General features: G+C 42.0%; 1 pseudogene; it reads right to left on the minus strand.

Moving 5' to 3' along the window:
* Window positions 1-4,255: 4,255 nt before the first annotated feature.
* LOC148773082 (serine/threonine-protein phosphatase 2A 65 kDa regulatory subunit A beta isoform pseudogene) lies at window positions 4,256-5,984 on the minus strand (annotated as a pseudogene).
* Window positions 5,985-17,181: the final 11,197 nt, after the last annotated feature.

A 17,181-nucleotide genomic window follows, 5' to 3' on the forward strand; every position in this document is an offset into this window, starting at 1 on the left:
AAAAAAAAAAGAGTAAGTTTTAGGGAATCTACCTGATAAATAATTATGAATATTGACAATGAAAATGATTCAAAATCTCGAAAACAAACTGGAATTACAGAAAAATAACCTCTAGATAATGATCGAGAAGATGCAAAAAACATTTAATAAGGATCTAGAGGAAATAAAAAAGAGTGACTATATAATGAATAATGCAATAGATGAAATCCAAAACACTCTGGAGGGAACCAATAGTAGAATAATGGGGACAGAAGATAGGATAAGTGAGGTAGAAGATAGAATTATAGAAATAAATGAAACAGAGAGTAAAAAAGAAAAATGAATTCAGTGAAACGAAGACAATCTCTGAGACCTCTAGGACAATGTTAAATGCCCCAACATTCTAATCATAGAAGTCCCAGAAGAAAAGACAAAAAGAAAACCCATGAGAGAATACTTGAGGAGATAAGAGTTGAAAACTTCCCTAAAATGGGGAAGGAAATAATCAAGTCCAAGAAACACAGAGAGTCCCTAACAGGATAAACCCAAGGCCAAATTCTCCAAGGCAAACATGAATCAAACTAACAAAAATCAAACACAACGAACAAATATTAAAAGGAGCAAGGGAAAACCAACAAATAAAACACATGGAGATTCCCAGAAAGATAACAAGTGATCTTTTACCAAAAACTCTTTAGGCCAGGAGGCAATGACACGACATACTTAAAGTGATGAAAGAAAATAACCTTCAGCCAAGATGATTGTACCCAGCATGGATTTCATTCAAATATGAAGGAGAAATCAAAAACCTTACAAACAAGCAAAAGCTGAGAGAATTCAGCACCACCAAACCAGCTCTCCAATAAATGCTAAAGGATCTTCTCTTGACAGGAAACACAGAAAAGGTACGTAAACTTGAACCCAAAACAGTAAAGAAAATGGCAATGGGATCATACCTATCAATATTTACCTTAAATGTAAATGGGTTGAATGTCCCAACCAAAAGGCAAAGACTGGCTGAATAGATACAAAAACGAGACCCTTATCATGTTGTCTGCAAAAGACCCACCTCAAAACAAGGGACACATACAAACTGAAAGTGAAGTGCTGGAAAAAGATATTCCATGCAAATAGAGACCAAAAGAAAGCAGGAGTAGCAATATTCATATCAGATAAAATAGACTTTAAAACAAAGGATGTGAAAAGAGACAAAGAAGGAAACTACATATTGATCAAAGGATCAATCCAAGAAGAAGATATAGCAATTATAAACATATGCACCCAACATAGAAGCACCGCAATATGTAAGACAGTTACTAACAAGTATGAAAGGCTAAATTAACAACAGCGCAATAATAGTGGAAGACTTTAATACCCCACTCACACCTATGTATAGATCAACTAAACAGAAAATTAACAACGAAACACAAACTTTAAATGATACAATAGACCAGATAGATCTAATAGATATCTATAGGGCATTTTACGGCAAAACAAAGAATTTCTCCTTTTTCTAAAGTGCACACAAAACCTTTTCCAGGATAGATCACATCCTGGGCCATAAATTTTGACTTGGTAAATACAAAAAAAAAAAAAAAAATTTAAATTTTTCAAGCATCTTTTCTGCCCACAGTGTAGAAAGATTTGATCTCAACTACAGGAGAAAAACTATTAAAAATGCCAGCATACGGAGGCTGAACAACACGCTGCTGAATAGCCAACAAATCATAGAAGAAATCAAAAAAGAAATCAAAATGTGCATAGAAATGAATGAAAATGGAAACACAACAAACCAAATCTTATGGAACACTGTGAAAGCCATGCTAAGGGGAAAGTTCATAGAAATATAGGCGTACCTCAAGAAACAAGAAAATAGTCAACTAAATAACCTAACTCTACATCTAAAGAAACTAGAAAAGGAAGAAATGAAGAACCCCAGGATTAGCAGAAGGAAAGAAATCTTAAAACTAAGCAGAAATAAATGCAAAAGAAATAAAAGAGACCATAGCAAAAATCAGCAAAACCAAAAGCTGGCTCTTTGAGAGGGTAAATAAAATTTACAAACCACTAGCCAGACTCATCAAGAAACAAAGGGAGAAAATCCAAATCAATAAAACTAGAAAAGAAAAAGGAGAGACCACAATAGACAACACAGAAATATAAAGGATCATAAGAGACTGCTATCACAAAATAATATGGCCATAAAATTGACAACTTGGAAGAAATGGACAAATTCTTAGAAAAATACAACTTTTCAAAACTGAACCAGGAAGACATACAAAATCTTAACAGACCCATCACAAGCACGGAAATCGAAGCTGTAATCAGAAATCTCCCAGCAAACAAAAGCCTAGGGCCAGAAAGCATAACAGCTGAATTCTACCAAAAATTTAGAGAAAAGGTAACATCTATTCTACTCAAACTATTCCAGAAAATTGCTGAGGAAGGGAAACTTCCAAACTCATTCCACGAGGCCACCATCACCCTAATCACAAAACCTGTCAAAGATCTCACAAAAACAGAAATCTACAGCCCAATATCACTGATGAACATAGATGCAAAATTCCTTCACAAAATCCTGACAATCAGAATCCAACAACACATTAGGAAGATCATACATGATGACCAAGTGGGCTTTATCCCAGGAATGCAATGATTCTTCAATATCAGTATATCAATCAATGTAATACAGCACATTAACAAACTGAAAAAAAAATGAATATCTCAATAGATGCAGAGAATGCCTTTGACAAAATTCAGCATGGATTTATGATAAAAACCCTCCAGAAGACGGGAATAGAAGGAACATACCTCAACATAATAAAAGCTATATACAGCAAACCCACTGCTGCTGCTGCTAAGTCACTTCAGTCGTGTCCTACTCTGTGTGACCCCATTGACCGAAGCCCACCAGTCTCCCCCTTCCCTTGGATTCTGCAGGCAAGAACACTGGAGTGGATTGCCATTTCCTTCTCCACTTCCCTATGCAAAATCCCATTCATGAATGCCTGTGCAAAACATTTCAAACAAGGGCAATGTATGATCAGACAAAACACCACAAGTTAACAGGCAGTATATGTCATCTTAACATTAAAAATATCAAAAATTACGTATTAACTGGTCTTACTTGTGATATGACATGACTGAGCAACTTAACTGAACTGAATTGAACTGACAGGAAGAAACCTCGTATGGTTTACAATCCTGTTCTTAATTCCTAGGGTTTTAAATCTACGTGATACTAAAAATATCCCAGTATTTTGGTGAGTATTTTGGTACCTAATCGCTCAGTTTCTTATATATTATTTCTGGTATGGGAGTAGTAAGCTAAAGAGGCTCTAATTTTGTCATGCTTGTGGGCTTTTCAGTATTCTTGTGGGAGGCTTCATTAGACTTGTTCTTCATTAAGCCTATGCTAATATGACAAACCCACAGCAAACATTATCCTCAATGGTGAAAGATTGAAAGCATTTCCACTAAAGTCAGGAACAAGACAATGGTGGCCACTCTTACCACTACTGTTCAACATAGTTCTGGAAGTTTTGGGCACAACAATCAGAGCAGAAAAATACATAAAATGAATCCAAACTGGAAAAGAGGTAAAACCCTCATTGTTTGCCAATGACATGATCCTCTACTCAGAAAACCCTAAAGACTCTACCAGAAAACTACTAGAGCTAATCAATGAATACAGTAAAGTTGTAGGATATAAAATCAACACACAGAAATCCCTTGAATTCCTATATACTAATAATGAGAAAATAGAGAAATTAAGGAAACTATTCCATTCACTGTTGCAACGAAAATAATAAAATACTTAGAGATATATCTACCTAAAGCAACAAAAGGCTTCTTTTTTTTAAATTTCTAGACATTTATTTCTCTGTGAAAAAGGGGGAAAGGGAATAAAATAAAAACTGCACAACTGACACAAAAAACCACCAGGAGGAAGGGAGGGAGGCAGAGGAGATGGGGGAGGGGCCCCCATGCAGCAGCACTGGCTGGCGACCGGCGTGCTCGCCCCACTCCCCACCTGGCGGGAGCGGCCCCGTCCTCCCAGGGCTCTGCTCCGTCCCACACTGTGCGCCCCCAGCCCCGTGAGGGGTGGACGTGAGAAGTCGGAGTCCCGGTCTGAGGGAGGAACCGTGCCGGGGGAGGGACCTGGGGTCAGAGCATGCACGGGGAGTAACAGCCAAGGACCCCCACTGTCCCCACAGGGAGGGGCCTGGCGGAGGAGGGTCTGCACCGTAGGCCAGCGGTGGGTCCTCTTCCAGCATCAGGGGAGAGACAGAACAGTCAGAGCCTCCTGGGCGAAGTACTTGACGTCCACGTCCTGGTCCTGGGTCAGCTTCTCACGGACGGGCTTGACCTCGCTCTGCAGCGTGCTGTTGTCCAGGATGCGCCCGATCCTCTACAGGGACTTGGCCACGTTGAAGCGGACGTTGGCAACAGGGTCCCCGGCCATGTGCAGCACGGTGGGCAGTATGTGCTTGGTGGTGATGTCCTGCCCGCAGATCTCAGACAGCACATTGATACAGAAGAGTGTGGTCATGCGGTGCAGGGAGTTGGCGTCCCCAGACATGGCCAAGACCTTCGGGATGATAGTCGCATGGGCCCACTCCTTCCCAAACCTCTCCACCACCTTCTTGAGGTTGCTGGTAGCCCCCTCGCGGATGGCATAGACATGATCCACAAGCCAGGCCATGCACAAAGATTTGAGTTTCTCATCAAACAACTCCACCCCCAGTTGTCCCGCCAGCAGAGGGATATACTTGATGATGGCCAGCCGCACCCGCCACTTGGCATCCTCCGCCAGCTCCACGATGGCAGGGAGTAGGGACTTCAACAGCTGCCTGAAGCCGATCACCTCGTTCATGCAGTCCAGGTTGGAGATGATGTTCAGCCGCACCTCCGGGCACTCGTCCTTCAACTGGGCCAGGAAGAGGTGCAGGAGGTCCTTGATCGTGCTGTCTTTGCCCGGGATCGGAAAGAGGCCCATGATGATGGAGGCCAGGGCTGACTTGACGAGATGGTTGGCATCAGACACCAGCTCCTTGATGCAGGGCAAGATCTGGGTCATGATCACATTCTCCCGACAGTCAGCGGAGAGATTTCCACAGAATTCTTTGACGTTGTGGGAGGCGGCAACCTTCACCTCAGTCAGCCTCACAGTCTTTCATCAGGTTCTGGAAGGAAGGACTCAGGTTCTTCTGGGTGATTTCAGGCCCCACTGCTTTCTGGAGCCCTGTGAACTTGTCGGCCACCATGTAACGGACGCGCCAGGACTTGTCCTCGGTAGCCTGGCACAGGGTGGGCATCACCAGGTCCTCCAGGGCCTCCTGGGGCAGGAATTGGGCGATGTTCACGCATGTCTCCACTGCTAGCAGCCCCATCTCGCTCTTGATGTTGTCCAGCTCCAGCACCTTGGCGAACTCCCCAACCTTGGAGGCTGTGGGTCACAGCACCATGGGGGTGTCATCTGAACATAGGTTCTCGAAGTACCGTTGAAGCTCTGCCTTGATGGCCCTTGACACACGGGGGTAACAGACAGAGAAGAGGCCGCAGGCTGAAGTGTGGGAGGTGAAGCAGGCTCCGCCCGCCAGCCACTTCACCAGGGGCACGAAGTGGACCTCAAGGTCGGAGGGGGAGTGCTCATGCGAGATATCCCACAGGGATTCCATTGCCTTATCCAGCACCACCGTCTCCTCCACCGTGGCCAGCAACTTCAGGGGCAGCAGCAGGCAGTGCATGTACTCGAGGCCACCCAGCAGAGTGGTAAAAGTGCCCAGCTGCTCTGCCAGGTCCAAAAGGACCTCGTCCTCATCGTAGACTGTGTCTGTAAGGAAGGGCAGAAGTTTACCGTGGGCCCTTTCGACCCCAAGGATCAAAGCAATGGTGGACAGCTTCTAGATGCTGTTGGGGCAAAGCTGAACATCCTCGTTGTGGAGCTCGTCTATGAGCACTGTGATGGGGTAGAATGAGTGGTTGCTGTTGGCTGCCGCCATCGTGGGCCTGTCCCCTTCCTGTCAAGACTGAGGCCAGTGCCGTGCTAAAACTGGGATAGGGAGGGGTTGGGCTGGGAGGAGGAAAGGAACAAAAGACTTCTATAGAAAACTATAAGACACTGGTGAATGAAATCAAATAGGACACTAATAGATGGAGAAATATACCATGTTCATGGATTAGAAGAATAAATATTGTGTGCCAGGAGCCAGCGAGGGAAATCCTACCCGTGGCAATGGTCAATTGGGGAAGAGGCCTGATGGGCAAAGGCTAATCAGGACTCGAGGAACCCCCTGGACTTACCTGAGCATCTACCCCAAAGAAAACCGGAGTCTGACTGCCTTACTCTTACACCTCTTATCAAGTCCTTTAATACTTACGGGGGCTTCCCCCCAACCACCTATCTCTGAAAACATTAATTCAGAGCTGTAGTTTAAAAGTTCTCCTTGGCTTAATAGGAGTGTTCCAATCCAAGCCCCTCTGATAGCTTTCTAACTTGCATGACAAGTTTGTCCGGGCTTTTACAACTATGAATGTGACTGTTTACAGCCTCGAACCATGCAAAGACAGAAAGCCTAATATTCTAAAATACAGGAATTTGTTGAAGAAGTAAAAATCATTAGAATAGTAGTAAAAAAGAGATTTCATTGTTGAATCAAGCTTGCTGCAAAGTTTATCTATTGTATCCTTGGAAATTTATTAATCACAAATAGAGAGTATAAGTAGTAGCCTTTGATTTAACCACATCAGATCTTAAGTTAATAAATTCCTTTCCTGTAGCTCACTACACTTTTGCCTTATAGGAATGTAACTTTGTCATGTGTCTAGCACATGACTTTACGAAAATCACTTTAAAAGAATATAAGACTTTTTCTAGCTAACTAACCTTTGTTAGGAGAGAAGGCCATAAACTGTCAGCAGGCCTCCTGGCCAGAAGATGATGTAAACCACCTAAAACTTTTGTTTATCATGAGATATACAAAAATAAGCCCTGATCCTGATAAAGGTCAAGACTGCAGACCCCGCGTGATTTTGGCGTGAGTCTATACCTCCCTTTCTCTAGTTTTTATGTGCACAACTTAGGGTATAAAAGCAGCACTGGAAAATAAAGTTTTGGGCCTTGCTCACTGAAGCTTGGTCTCCCCATGTCATTCTTTCTCTTTTTCTGTCCTTTTCTCTATTCTCCTTTTTCTGGTTGAGATCCTTGGAGTGCTGGGCCCTCTGCGTTTATTTATCTGCCTGGGCTTCTAAGACCCACTCGAGGTGGTGCCCTGGTGGGGTGCCTCTGGTGATTCAAGAGGGCGCCTGCGGCCTACGTAAGCAGAGCAAACCCCGTGCTTGGGTTTTCTCTCTCTCTCTCTCTCTCTCACTGACGCCGACGCCGTTCATCCTGAGGATATCCTGGGCCATATCGAGGCTGGTCCCCGATAATTGTGAAAATGCGTATACTACCTAAAGTAACATACATTCAATGCAATCCCTATCAAGCTACCAACAGTATTTTTCACAGAGCTACAACAAGTAATCTCACAGTTTGTATGGAAATACGAAAAACCGCGAATAGCCAAAGCAATCTTGAAGAAGAATGGAACTGAGGGAATCAACCTGCTGAACTTCAGGCTCTACTACAAAGCCACAATCATCAAGACAGTATGGTACTGGCATAAAGACAGAAATATAGATCAATGAAACAAAATAGAAAGTCCAGAGATATATCCATGCACCTATGGACACCTTCACTTTGACAAAGGAGGCAAGAATATAAAATGGAGAAAAGACAGATTCTTTAACAAGTGGTGTTGGGGAAACTGGTAAATGAATGAAACTAGAACACCCCCTAATATCATACCCAAAGACAATCTCAAAATGGATTAAAGATCTAAATGTAAGACCAGAAACTATAAAACTCCTAGAGGAGAACATAGGCAAAACACTCTCTGACATAAATCACAGCAGGATCCTCCATGAGCCACCTCCCAGAATATTGGAACTAAAAGCAAAATAAACAAATGGGACCTAATGAAGATTAAAAACTTCTGCACAGCAAAGGAAACTATAAACAAGGTGAAAAGACAGCTCTCAGAATGGAAGAAAATAATAGCCACTGAAACAACTGACAAACAATTATTCTCCAAAATATACAAGCAGCTCCTGCAGCTCAATTCCAGAAAAATAAACGACCCAATCAAAAAATGGGCCAAAGATCTAAACAGACATTTATCCAAAGAAGACATACAGATGGCTAACAAGCACATGAAAAAATGCTCAATATCCCGCATAATCAGAGAAATTCAAATCAAGATGACAAAGAGGTACCATTTCACACAAGTCAGAATGGCTGCTATCCAAAAGTCAACAAGCAATAAATGCTGGAGAGGGTTTGGAGAAAAGGGAACCCTGTTACACTGTTGGTGGGAATGAAAACTACTACAGCCACTATGGAGAACAGTGTGGAAATTCCTTTAAAAAACTGGAGATAGAACTGCCATACGATCCAGCAGTCGCACTCCTGGCATAAACACTGAAGAAACCAGATTTGAAAGAAACACGTATACTCGATTGTTCATTGCAGCACTGTTTATAATAGCAAGAACATGGAAGCAACCTATATGTCCATCTGCAGATGAATTGATAAGGAAGCTTTGGTACCTATACACAATGGAGTTTTACTCAGCCATTAAAAAGAATACATTTGAATCAGTTCTAATGAGGTGGATGAAACTGGAGCCTATTATACAAAGTGAAGTAAGCCAGGAAGAAAAACAACAATACAGTATACTAACGCAAACAATTTTGAAAGATGGTAATGATGACCCTGTATATGAGACAGTAAAAGAGATACAGGTGTATAGAACAGTCTTTTGGACTCTGTGGGAGAGGGATGATTTAGGAGAATGGCATTGAAACATGTATATTATCACATGTGAAGCGAATCACCAGTCCAGGTTCGACAAATGATGCAGGACGTTTGGGGCTGGTGCACATGGATGACCCGGAAGTAGGATAAACGGAGGAGGGATGTGGGAGGGGGGTTCAAGAAGGGGAGCACGTGTGCACCTGGGGAGGATTAATGTCAATGTATTGCAAAACCAATATAATATTGTAAAGTAATTAGCCACCAGTAAAAAAAATAATAATTAAAAATAAAGAAATAGAATTAGTGTGCAAGTAAAATTTCATCCAAGCAATAAACAGTAAAGGAGCCCTAGTTTCTATGCTAATAGTAGACAAGTGTTTTAATCAAAAATATTTTGAGACAAATCACATTCATTATGATTGTACAACATTTTTAACATTTATTTATTTTAGCTGAAGCAGTTAAATAATTACAATATTGTAGTGGTTTTTGCCATTCATTGCTATGAATAAGCCATGGGTTTACATGTGTTCCCCATGCTGCTCTCCCCTCAGGATTAAAGTCTGGCTGAAGAAAATACAATTCTCAAAATTTTTGCTGTGCATTTTTCCCAGTCAGTAGCACAAATTCCCGGAGAAGGCAACGGCAAACCACTCCAGTACTCTTGCCTAGAAAATCCCATGGATGGAGGAGCCAGATAGGCTGCAGTCCGTGGGGTCGCTAAGGGTCGGACACGACTGAGTGACTTCACTTTCACTTTTCACTTTCACACATTGGAAAAGGAAATGGCAATCCACTCCAGTGTTCTTGCCTGGAGAATCCCAGGGACGGGGGAGCCTGGTGGGCTTCTGTCTATGGGGTCACACAGAGTCGGACACGACTGAAGTGACTTAGCAGCAGCAGCAGCAGCACAAATTCCAGGATTTTAAAATAAATGATCCTATTACAGACCTCAGCTTTCAAACTACATTTATAATTTCCTACTTAGGATCCTTCTGAATATCAGAGGCTTACTATTAGGTACTAAAATATGAACGAATTCATGTTTCTATAAATCGATGACATCAACTGATAATGCTTCTTTACTTTTAGAAATAAAAAAAATGGAGGTAGGGAAGGAGATGGTGGAGGAAAATGATGGGGAGACCACTTTCTCTCCCTCAAATTCATCAAAAGAACATTTGAACACTGAGTAAATTCCACGAAACAAGTGAATGCCGGCTGAGGACATCAGGCACCCAGAAAAGCAGCCCATTGTCTTCAAAAGGAGGTAGGAAAAAGCATAAAAGATACAAAGAGAGACAAAAGAGATAGGGATGGAACTCTGTCCTGGGAAGGGAGGCATAAAAAAGGGAGAAGTTTAAAAAGTTCCGAACACCAGGAAACACTCTCACTTGTGAGTTCATGGCGAGTTTAGACCTCAGAGGGCAACATAAGTGGGAAGAAAAAGAGAAGAGGGTGTTTGCTTGACCAGTGCGTTCTCCTGGCAGAACTCTACTAGCCTTTTACCCTGCTACATTCTGTACTCCAAGGCAAATTTGCCTGGTACTTTAGGTGTTTCTTGACTTCCTACTTCTGTTTTCCATTCCCCTATAATGAAAAGGACATCTTTTTTGGGTGTTAGTTTTAGAAGGTCTTGCAGGTCTTCACAGAACTTTCAGTTTCAGCTTCTTCAGCATTACTGATCAGAGAATAGATTTGGATTACCATGATATTGAATGGTTTGCCTTGGTAAAGAACAGAGATCATTCTGTCGTTTTTGAGATTGCTCTCAAGTACTGCATTTTGGATTCTTTTGTTGACTATGCGGTCTACTCAATTTCTTCAAAGGGATTCCCGCCCACAGGTACAGATATAATGGTCCTGTGAGTTAAATTCTCCCATTCCAATCCATCTTAGTTCACTCATTCCTAGAATGTCAATGTTTACTCTGGCCATCTCCTGTTTGGCCACTTCCAATTTGCCTTGATTTATGGACCTAAATTCCAGGTTCCTATGCAATATTGCTCTTTACAGCACCGGACCTTGCTTCTATCACCAGGCACATCCACAACTGGGTATTGGTTTTGCTTTTCCTCCATACCTTCATTTCTTCTAGAGTTATTTCTCCACGGATATACAGTAGCAAACTGGGCACCTACCGACCTGGGGAATTCCTCATTCAGTATCCTATCATTTTGCCTTTTGATGCTGTTCCTGGGGTCCTCAAGGCAAGTACACTGAAGTGGTTTGCCATTCCCTTCTCCAGTGGACCACATTCGGCTGTGGTCCATGTGATCACATTGACTAGTTTCCTGTGATCATGATATCAGTGTGTCTACCCTCTGATGTCCCCTCAAAATACCTACCGACTTATTTGATTTCTCTTACTTTGGGCATGGGATATCTCTTCACAGCTGCTCCGATGATGCTGTGAAAGTGCTGCACTCAATATGCCAGCAAATTTGGAAAACTCAGCAGTGGCCACAGGACTGGAAAAGGTCAGTCTTCATTCCAATCCCAAAGAAAGGCAATAACAAAGAATGCTCAAACTACCGCACAAATTAATTCATCTCACACGCTAGTAAAGTCATGTTCAAAATCCCCGAAACCAGGCTTCAGAAATATGTGAACCGTGAAATCCCAGATGTTCAATCAGGTTTTACAAAAGGCACAGGCACCAGAGATCAAATTGCCAACATATGCTTGATCATGGAGAAAGCAAGAGAGTTCCAGAAAAACATCTATTTCTGCTTCATTGACTATGCCAAAGCCTTTGACTGTGTGGATCACAATAAATTGTGGAAAATTCTGAAAGAGATAGGAATACCAGGCCACCTGACCTGCCTCTTGAGAAACCTGTATGCAGGTCAGGAAGCAACATTCAGAACTGGACATGGAACAACAGACTGGTTCCAAATAGGAAAAGAAGTACGTCAAGGCTGTATATTGTCACCTTGCTTATTCATGCAGAGTACATTATGAGGAACGCTGAACTGGAAGAAGCACAAGTTGGAATCAAGATTGTTGGAAGAAATATCAATAACTTCAGATATGCAGATGACACAACCCTTATGGCAGAAAGTGAAGAGGAACTCAAAAGCCTCTTCATGAAAGCGAATGAGGAGAGTGAAAAGGTTGGCTTGAAGCTCAACATTCAGAAAACAAAGATCTTGGCATCTGGTCCCATCACTTCATGGGAAATAGATGGAAAAAAAATGGAAACAGTGTCAGATTTTATATTTTTGGACTCCAAAATCACTGCAGATGCTGATTACAACCAGGAAATTAAAAGACACTTACTCCTTGGAAGGAAAGTAATGACCAACCTAGATAGTATATTAAAAAGCAGAGACATTGCTTTACCAACAAAGATTCATCTAGTCAAGGCTATGGTTTTTCCCGTGGTCATGTATGGATGAGAGAGTTGGACTGTGAAGAAAGCTGATCACCGAAGAATTGATGCTTTTGAACTGTGGTTTTGGAGATGACTCTTGAGAGTCCCTTGGACTGCAAGGAGATCCAACCAGTCCGTTCTAAAGGAGATCAAACCTGGGTGTTCGTTGGAAGGACTGATGTTAAAGCTGAAACTCCAATACTTTGGCCACCTCATGCGACGAATTGAATCACTGGAAAAGACGCTGATACTGGGAAAGTTTTCGGGCGGGAAGAGAAGGGGACGACAGAGAATGAGATGGCTGGATGGCATCACCGACTCTGTGGACATGAGTTTAAGTGAACTCCGGGAGTTGGTGATGGACAGGGAGGCCTGGCAAGCTGTGATTCATGGGGTCACGGACAGTTGGACACAACTGAGCGACTGAAGTGAACTGAACTGTGTTGATCAGAGATGGGCACAGGCTTATTGCAGCCAGAGTTCCCCTGAGGAAATGCCTTTAAATTCCATTTGATTGGCTCTTGAATTGTTTGGAATGTCAGGGTGTAGAAGCCAAGCCTTTCCCACCAACATACTATGCATGGGTGATGACATAATGATCTTCCTGTGTGTCTCACCTTCCCTTCTGGTAGTGTCCACAAGTAGTCAATTGATGGGGAGTGATTGAAGCCTGTGGGCCCGCTGTGTCAGCCAGTTGCTGGGCTTCCAGGCCCACATCCTTTACAAACCTGGTACATGGTAAGGGCGACAAGGAAAGGAAGACAAGTGGAAGGCTGGAGTGTTTTTGGGAACTTGAATTTTCTTACTATGAGACTGGTTTTCAGGCCACATGGTCCCTGCGACCTGCCGGCTCGGTGGGGCCATCAGGGACGTTACAGAGAGCGGGGGTTAGGAGGCACCAGTCAAGGTGGTCACCCTCTTCAGGATGGAGGCTGTGGAGGAAGGGGAAACTTTGCAGGAAGGAGAAATAGTGGGGTTCTGGCAAGACCTCCAGCCACTGGAGGAAGACATCATGGAGGAGGTGAAGCTGGTGTCTGTTGGCGAGGAACAGGAGCTGCTGTACTTTCAAGAGCGTGAGGAGAACCCAGAGGAGCAGGACCAGGTACACCCAAGCCGTGGAGCGCCGAGGGATTGGCTCCCACTGCCCCCACTTCGTGCAGTGGAGGCATTGGCTTTCCCGCAGGTAGAGCTGAGTTGTGGGAGTGAAAATTACCGCAGGGCCTACTCTCCGCTCAGGTGGAAGAACCATCAGAGGAAAAGTGTCGCTTGTGTAATCATCCAGGGCATTCCTAGCTCCTGGGGCAAAGTCATATCCTTACTACCGCTTCTTAGGGTTGGTTGTTCAGGAGGATAGAAGGAGCAGGAGCAGGAGGAGGAATACGGGTGAGGGCACAGGCAAACCCATGGGGTGGAGGGACGTGTGGGCTGGGAGGAATGGCGCGCTCCAAAGTCACAGTGCCAGCCAAGCCAGGGCATGTCTCCACTTGTGTGTGTCTGAGCCATGACTCTGGGTGACTCTTCTTGGCCTGCATCTGAATGGAAGTGGTACCCTGGGGCTGGAACTCTGTGTGACCCGAGACAGTATGCCAGAACAGCATTCTCTAAGACTTATTACTGTAATTGTAGGTTATCTGGGAAAGCAGCAGAAACATTCAGAAATGGAAGGGACCTAACAGAAGCAGAAGAGATTAAGAAGAGATGGCAAGAATACACAGAAGGACTGTACAAAAAAAAAAAAAAAAACAACACTTCATGAACCAGATAATCATGAAATTACTCACCTAGAGCCAGACATCCTGGAAAGTGAAGTCTAGTGGGCCTTAGAAAGCATCATTATGAACAAAGATACTGGAGATGATGGAATTCCATTTGAACTATTTAAAATCCTGAAAAATGATGCTGTGAAAGTGGTGCATGCAATATGCTGGCAAACTTTCAAAACTCAGCAGTGGACACAGGGCTGGGAAATATCAGATTTCACTCCAATCTCAAAGAAAAGCAATGGCAGAAAATGCTGAACTACAATACAATTGCACTCATCTCACACTCTACTAAAGTGTTCCTTAAAATTTTCCAAGTCATGAATCAGTAACATGGGAACCATGAATTTCCAGATGTTCAACGTGGATTTAGAAAAGGCAGAGGAACTAGAGATCAAATGGCCAACATCCACTCGGTTTTCGGTAAAAGAAGAGAAATCCAGGAAATCATCTGTTTCTGCTTTATTGACTATGCCAAAGCCTTTCAATTGTGGATCACAATGAACGGTGTAATTTTTTTTAGAAAATATGAAAATACCAGACCACCTGATTTGCATATGGAGAAACTTGTATAAAGGTCAGGAAGCAATATATAGAACTGGACATAGAACAACAGATTGGTTCCAAATAGGAAAAGGAGTACATCAAAGCTGTATATTTCACCCTGCTTATTTAACTTATATGCAAATTACATCATGAGAAACACTGGACTGTAGGAAACACAAGCTGGAATCAAGATTGCAGGGAGAAATATCAATAACCTCAGATATGCAGATGACACCACCCTTATGGCAGAAATTGAAGAAGAATTAATCACCTCTTAATGAACGTGAAAGAAGAGAATAAAAAGTTGGCTTAAAGAACAACATTCAGATACTGGTCCCATCACTTCATGGCAAATAGATGGGGAAACAGTGGAAACAGAGGCTGACTTTAGTTTTCTGGGCTCCAAAATCACTACAGAAGGTGATTGCAGCCATGAAATTAAAGGCGCTTACTCTTTGGAAGGAAAGTTATGACCAACCTAGACATGACATTAAAAAGCAGAGAATGACTTTGCCAACATAGGTCTGTCCAGTCAAGGCTATGGTTTTTGCAGTAATCGTGCATGGATCTGAGAGTTGGACTATAAAGAAAGCCGAGTGCAGAATGATTCTTTTGAACCGTGTTGTTGGAGAAGATTATTGAGAGTCCCTTGGACTTCCAGGAAATCCAACCAGTCCATTCTAAAGGAGATCTGTCGTGGTTGTGCATTTTAAGGACTGATGTTAAAGCTGAAACTGCAGTACTCTGGCCTTCAGATGCGAAGAGCTGACTCATTTGAAAAGACCCTGATGCTGGGGAAGATTGAGAGCAGGAAGAGAAGGGGACGACAGAGGATTAGATGGTGGATTAGATGGTTGGAGGGGATCATCGACTCGGTGGACTGCAGGTGTTGGTGATTGACAGGGAGGCCAGGCATGCTGCCATTCATGGGGTCGCAAAGAGTCGGACACCACTAAGCAACTGAACTGAACTCAAGTGATAGTTGATTGGAGAAAGATACCTTTAAACTGGATGCCTTAATTAAATTCAGATTTTCTTGTATCTACAGCCATCATGGGAATGTATTTCAACATATAAATATAACCATTTAAAGATTTTGTAAAGCTTAAATTCCTGTGAACGAAGAACTATTATTTTTAAAATAAATACGTAAAGGAGATTTAAAAGAACACGTATATTGTCATTCATCCATAACACATGGTAACATGTAAAAGACGTTGTGTGACAAATATAATGAATATTTTAAAGAACAATACAATAGAATTAAATAAAAAAAATTAAAAAACTATAATATATAAAATGCACAAGTACATATCATGGGTCAACTAGACAGAGTAGATTGTTCATGGTTCTGTCCCAACTCTTTTAAGGTAATTTTTCTTTCGGGGAAAATTTTTCAATCTTTAGACATGCACATGTGCAGCAAAATATAATGTACAGTCACTTTTATTTTTTATTGCTGTCTTCTAAATAAGTGTGTTATGAATTTGGATGTAGTATTCTGATATTGGCATTGCATTTGTCATTAAAGTGTGCACACTTAGATTTCTACTTTTCACTTCCAAGATAATGTGAGATTCATTAAGAATAATGATGTTTATAAAAAAGCTAATATGCTTTTAAAACTTAATTTTTTTGGAGTATACTTGTTTTCCATTATTTTGTTAGTTTCTCCCCTAAAGCAAAATTAGAGAATGCTGCAGTCCTTCACGTCATAAAGTCTAGTAAACGAGATAGTCACTAAACAGCAACCATACATCTATCTCCATGTTTTTGACTACTTTCTAAATCTGGTCACCACAGTGCATTAAGACTTCCCTGTGCTGTGCATACAGATCAGAAGTACATGTGTGTCTGTTGTAATCTCCTAATTCCTGCTACCACCAGGCACTGCATCCTTGATAACCGTATATTTCTTCTCCATTGCTGTGTCCCTATCTATGCTTCTCATAGAGAATCATCTATTCCAGTTTTACCTAGATCCCATATATTTGTGTTAATATCTGATATTTCTTTTCCTCTTTTGTCTTAGCTTTATTGTATCTGACACTGTCTCTGTCCTTCTGCATCTATGAAATTTACCTGATTTCATTCCATCTTAAGACTTTGGTATGTATGTCCCAACTCATTTTATCCATTCCTCTCTAGATGAATGGATATTTCTGTTGCTTCCATGTCGTGCTTTGCAAATAATGCTGCCATCAATATTGAGGTTGTGCATCTTTTGGAATTATGATTTTCCTCATGAAAATTATTGACAATTATTGGATTTCTTGAACATATGGTAGCTTCATTCTTATTTTTAAACGATCCCCTATATTCTTCTCCATCGTAATCTATCAATGTGCATTCCTAACAACAGTACAGGATTGCTCTGTTTACTTAGAAACCTCTCTTAGCAGTTTTTGTGTGGATTATTTTATTTTGATAATGGTTATTCAGACATATGTGAGTTGATACCACCATTGAAGAATTTATTTCCCTTTCTCTCACAGTTAGTGATGCTAAGCATTTTTACAAATATTATTGGACATCTGTATATCTTCTTATGAGAAGTGTCTATTTCATCACCTATTCATTCGTTTCAGTTGGGTTGTTCATTTGGCTGTTATTGAGCCACATGAGCTGCTTCCATATTTTGGAGATTCTTCTGTTGTCAT

This window comes from Moschus berezovskii, chromosome Y (assembly GCF_049115385.1).
Source record: "Moschus berezovskii isolate FMDL1 chromosome Y, NW_MosBer_1.0, whole genome shotgun sequence".
In the NCBI taxonomy this organism is placed as follows: domain Eukaryota; kingdom Metazoa; phylum Chordata; class Mammalia; order Artiodactyla; family Moschidae; genus Moschus; species Moschus berezovskii.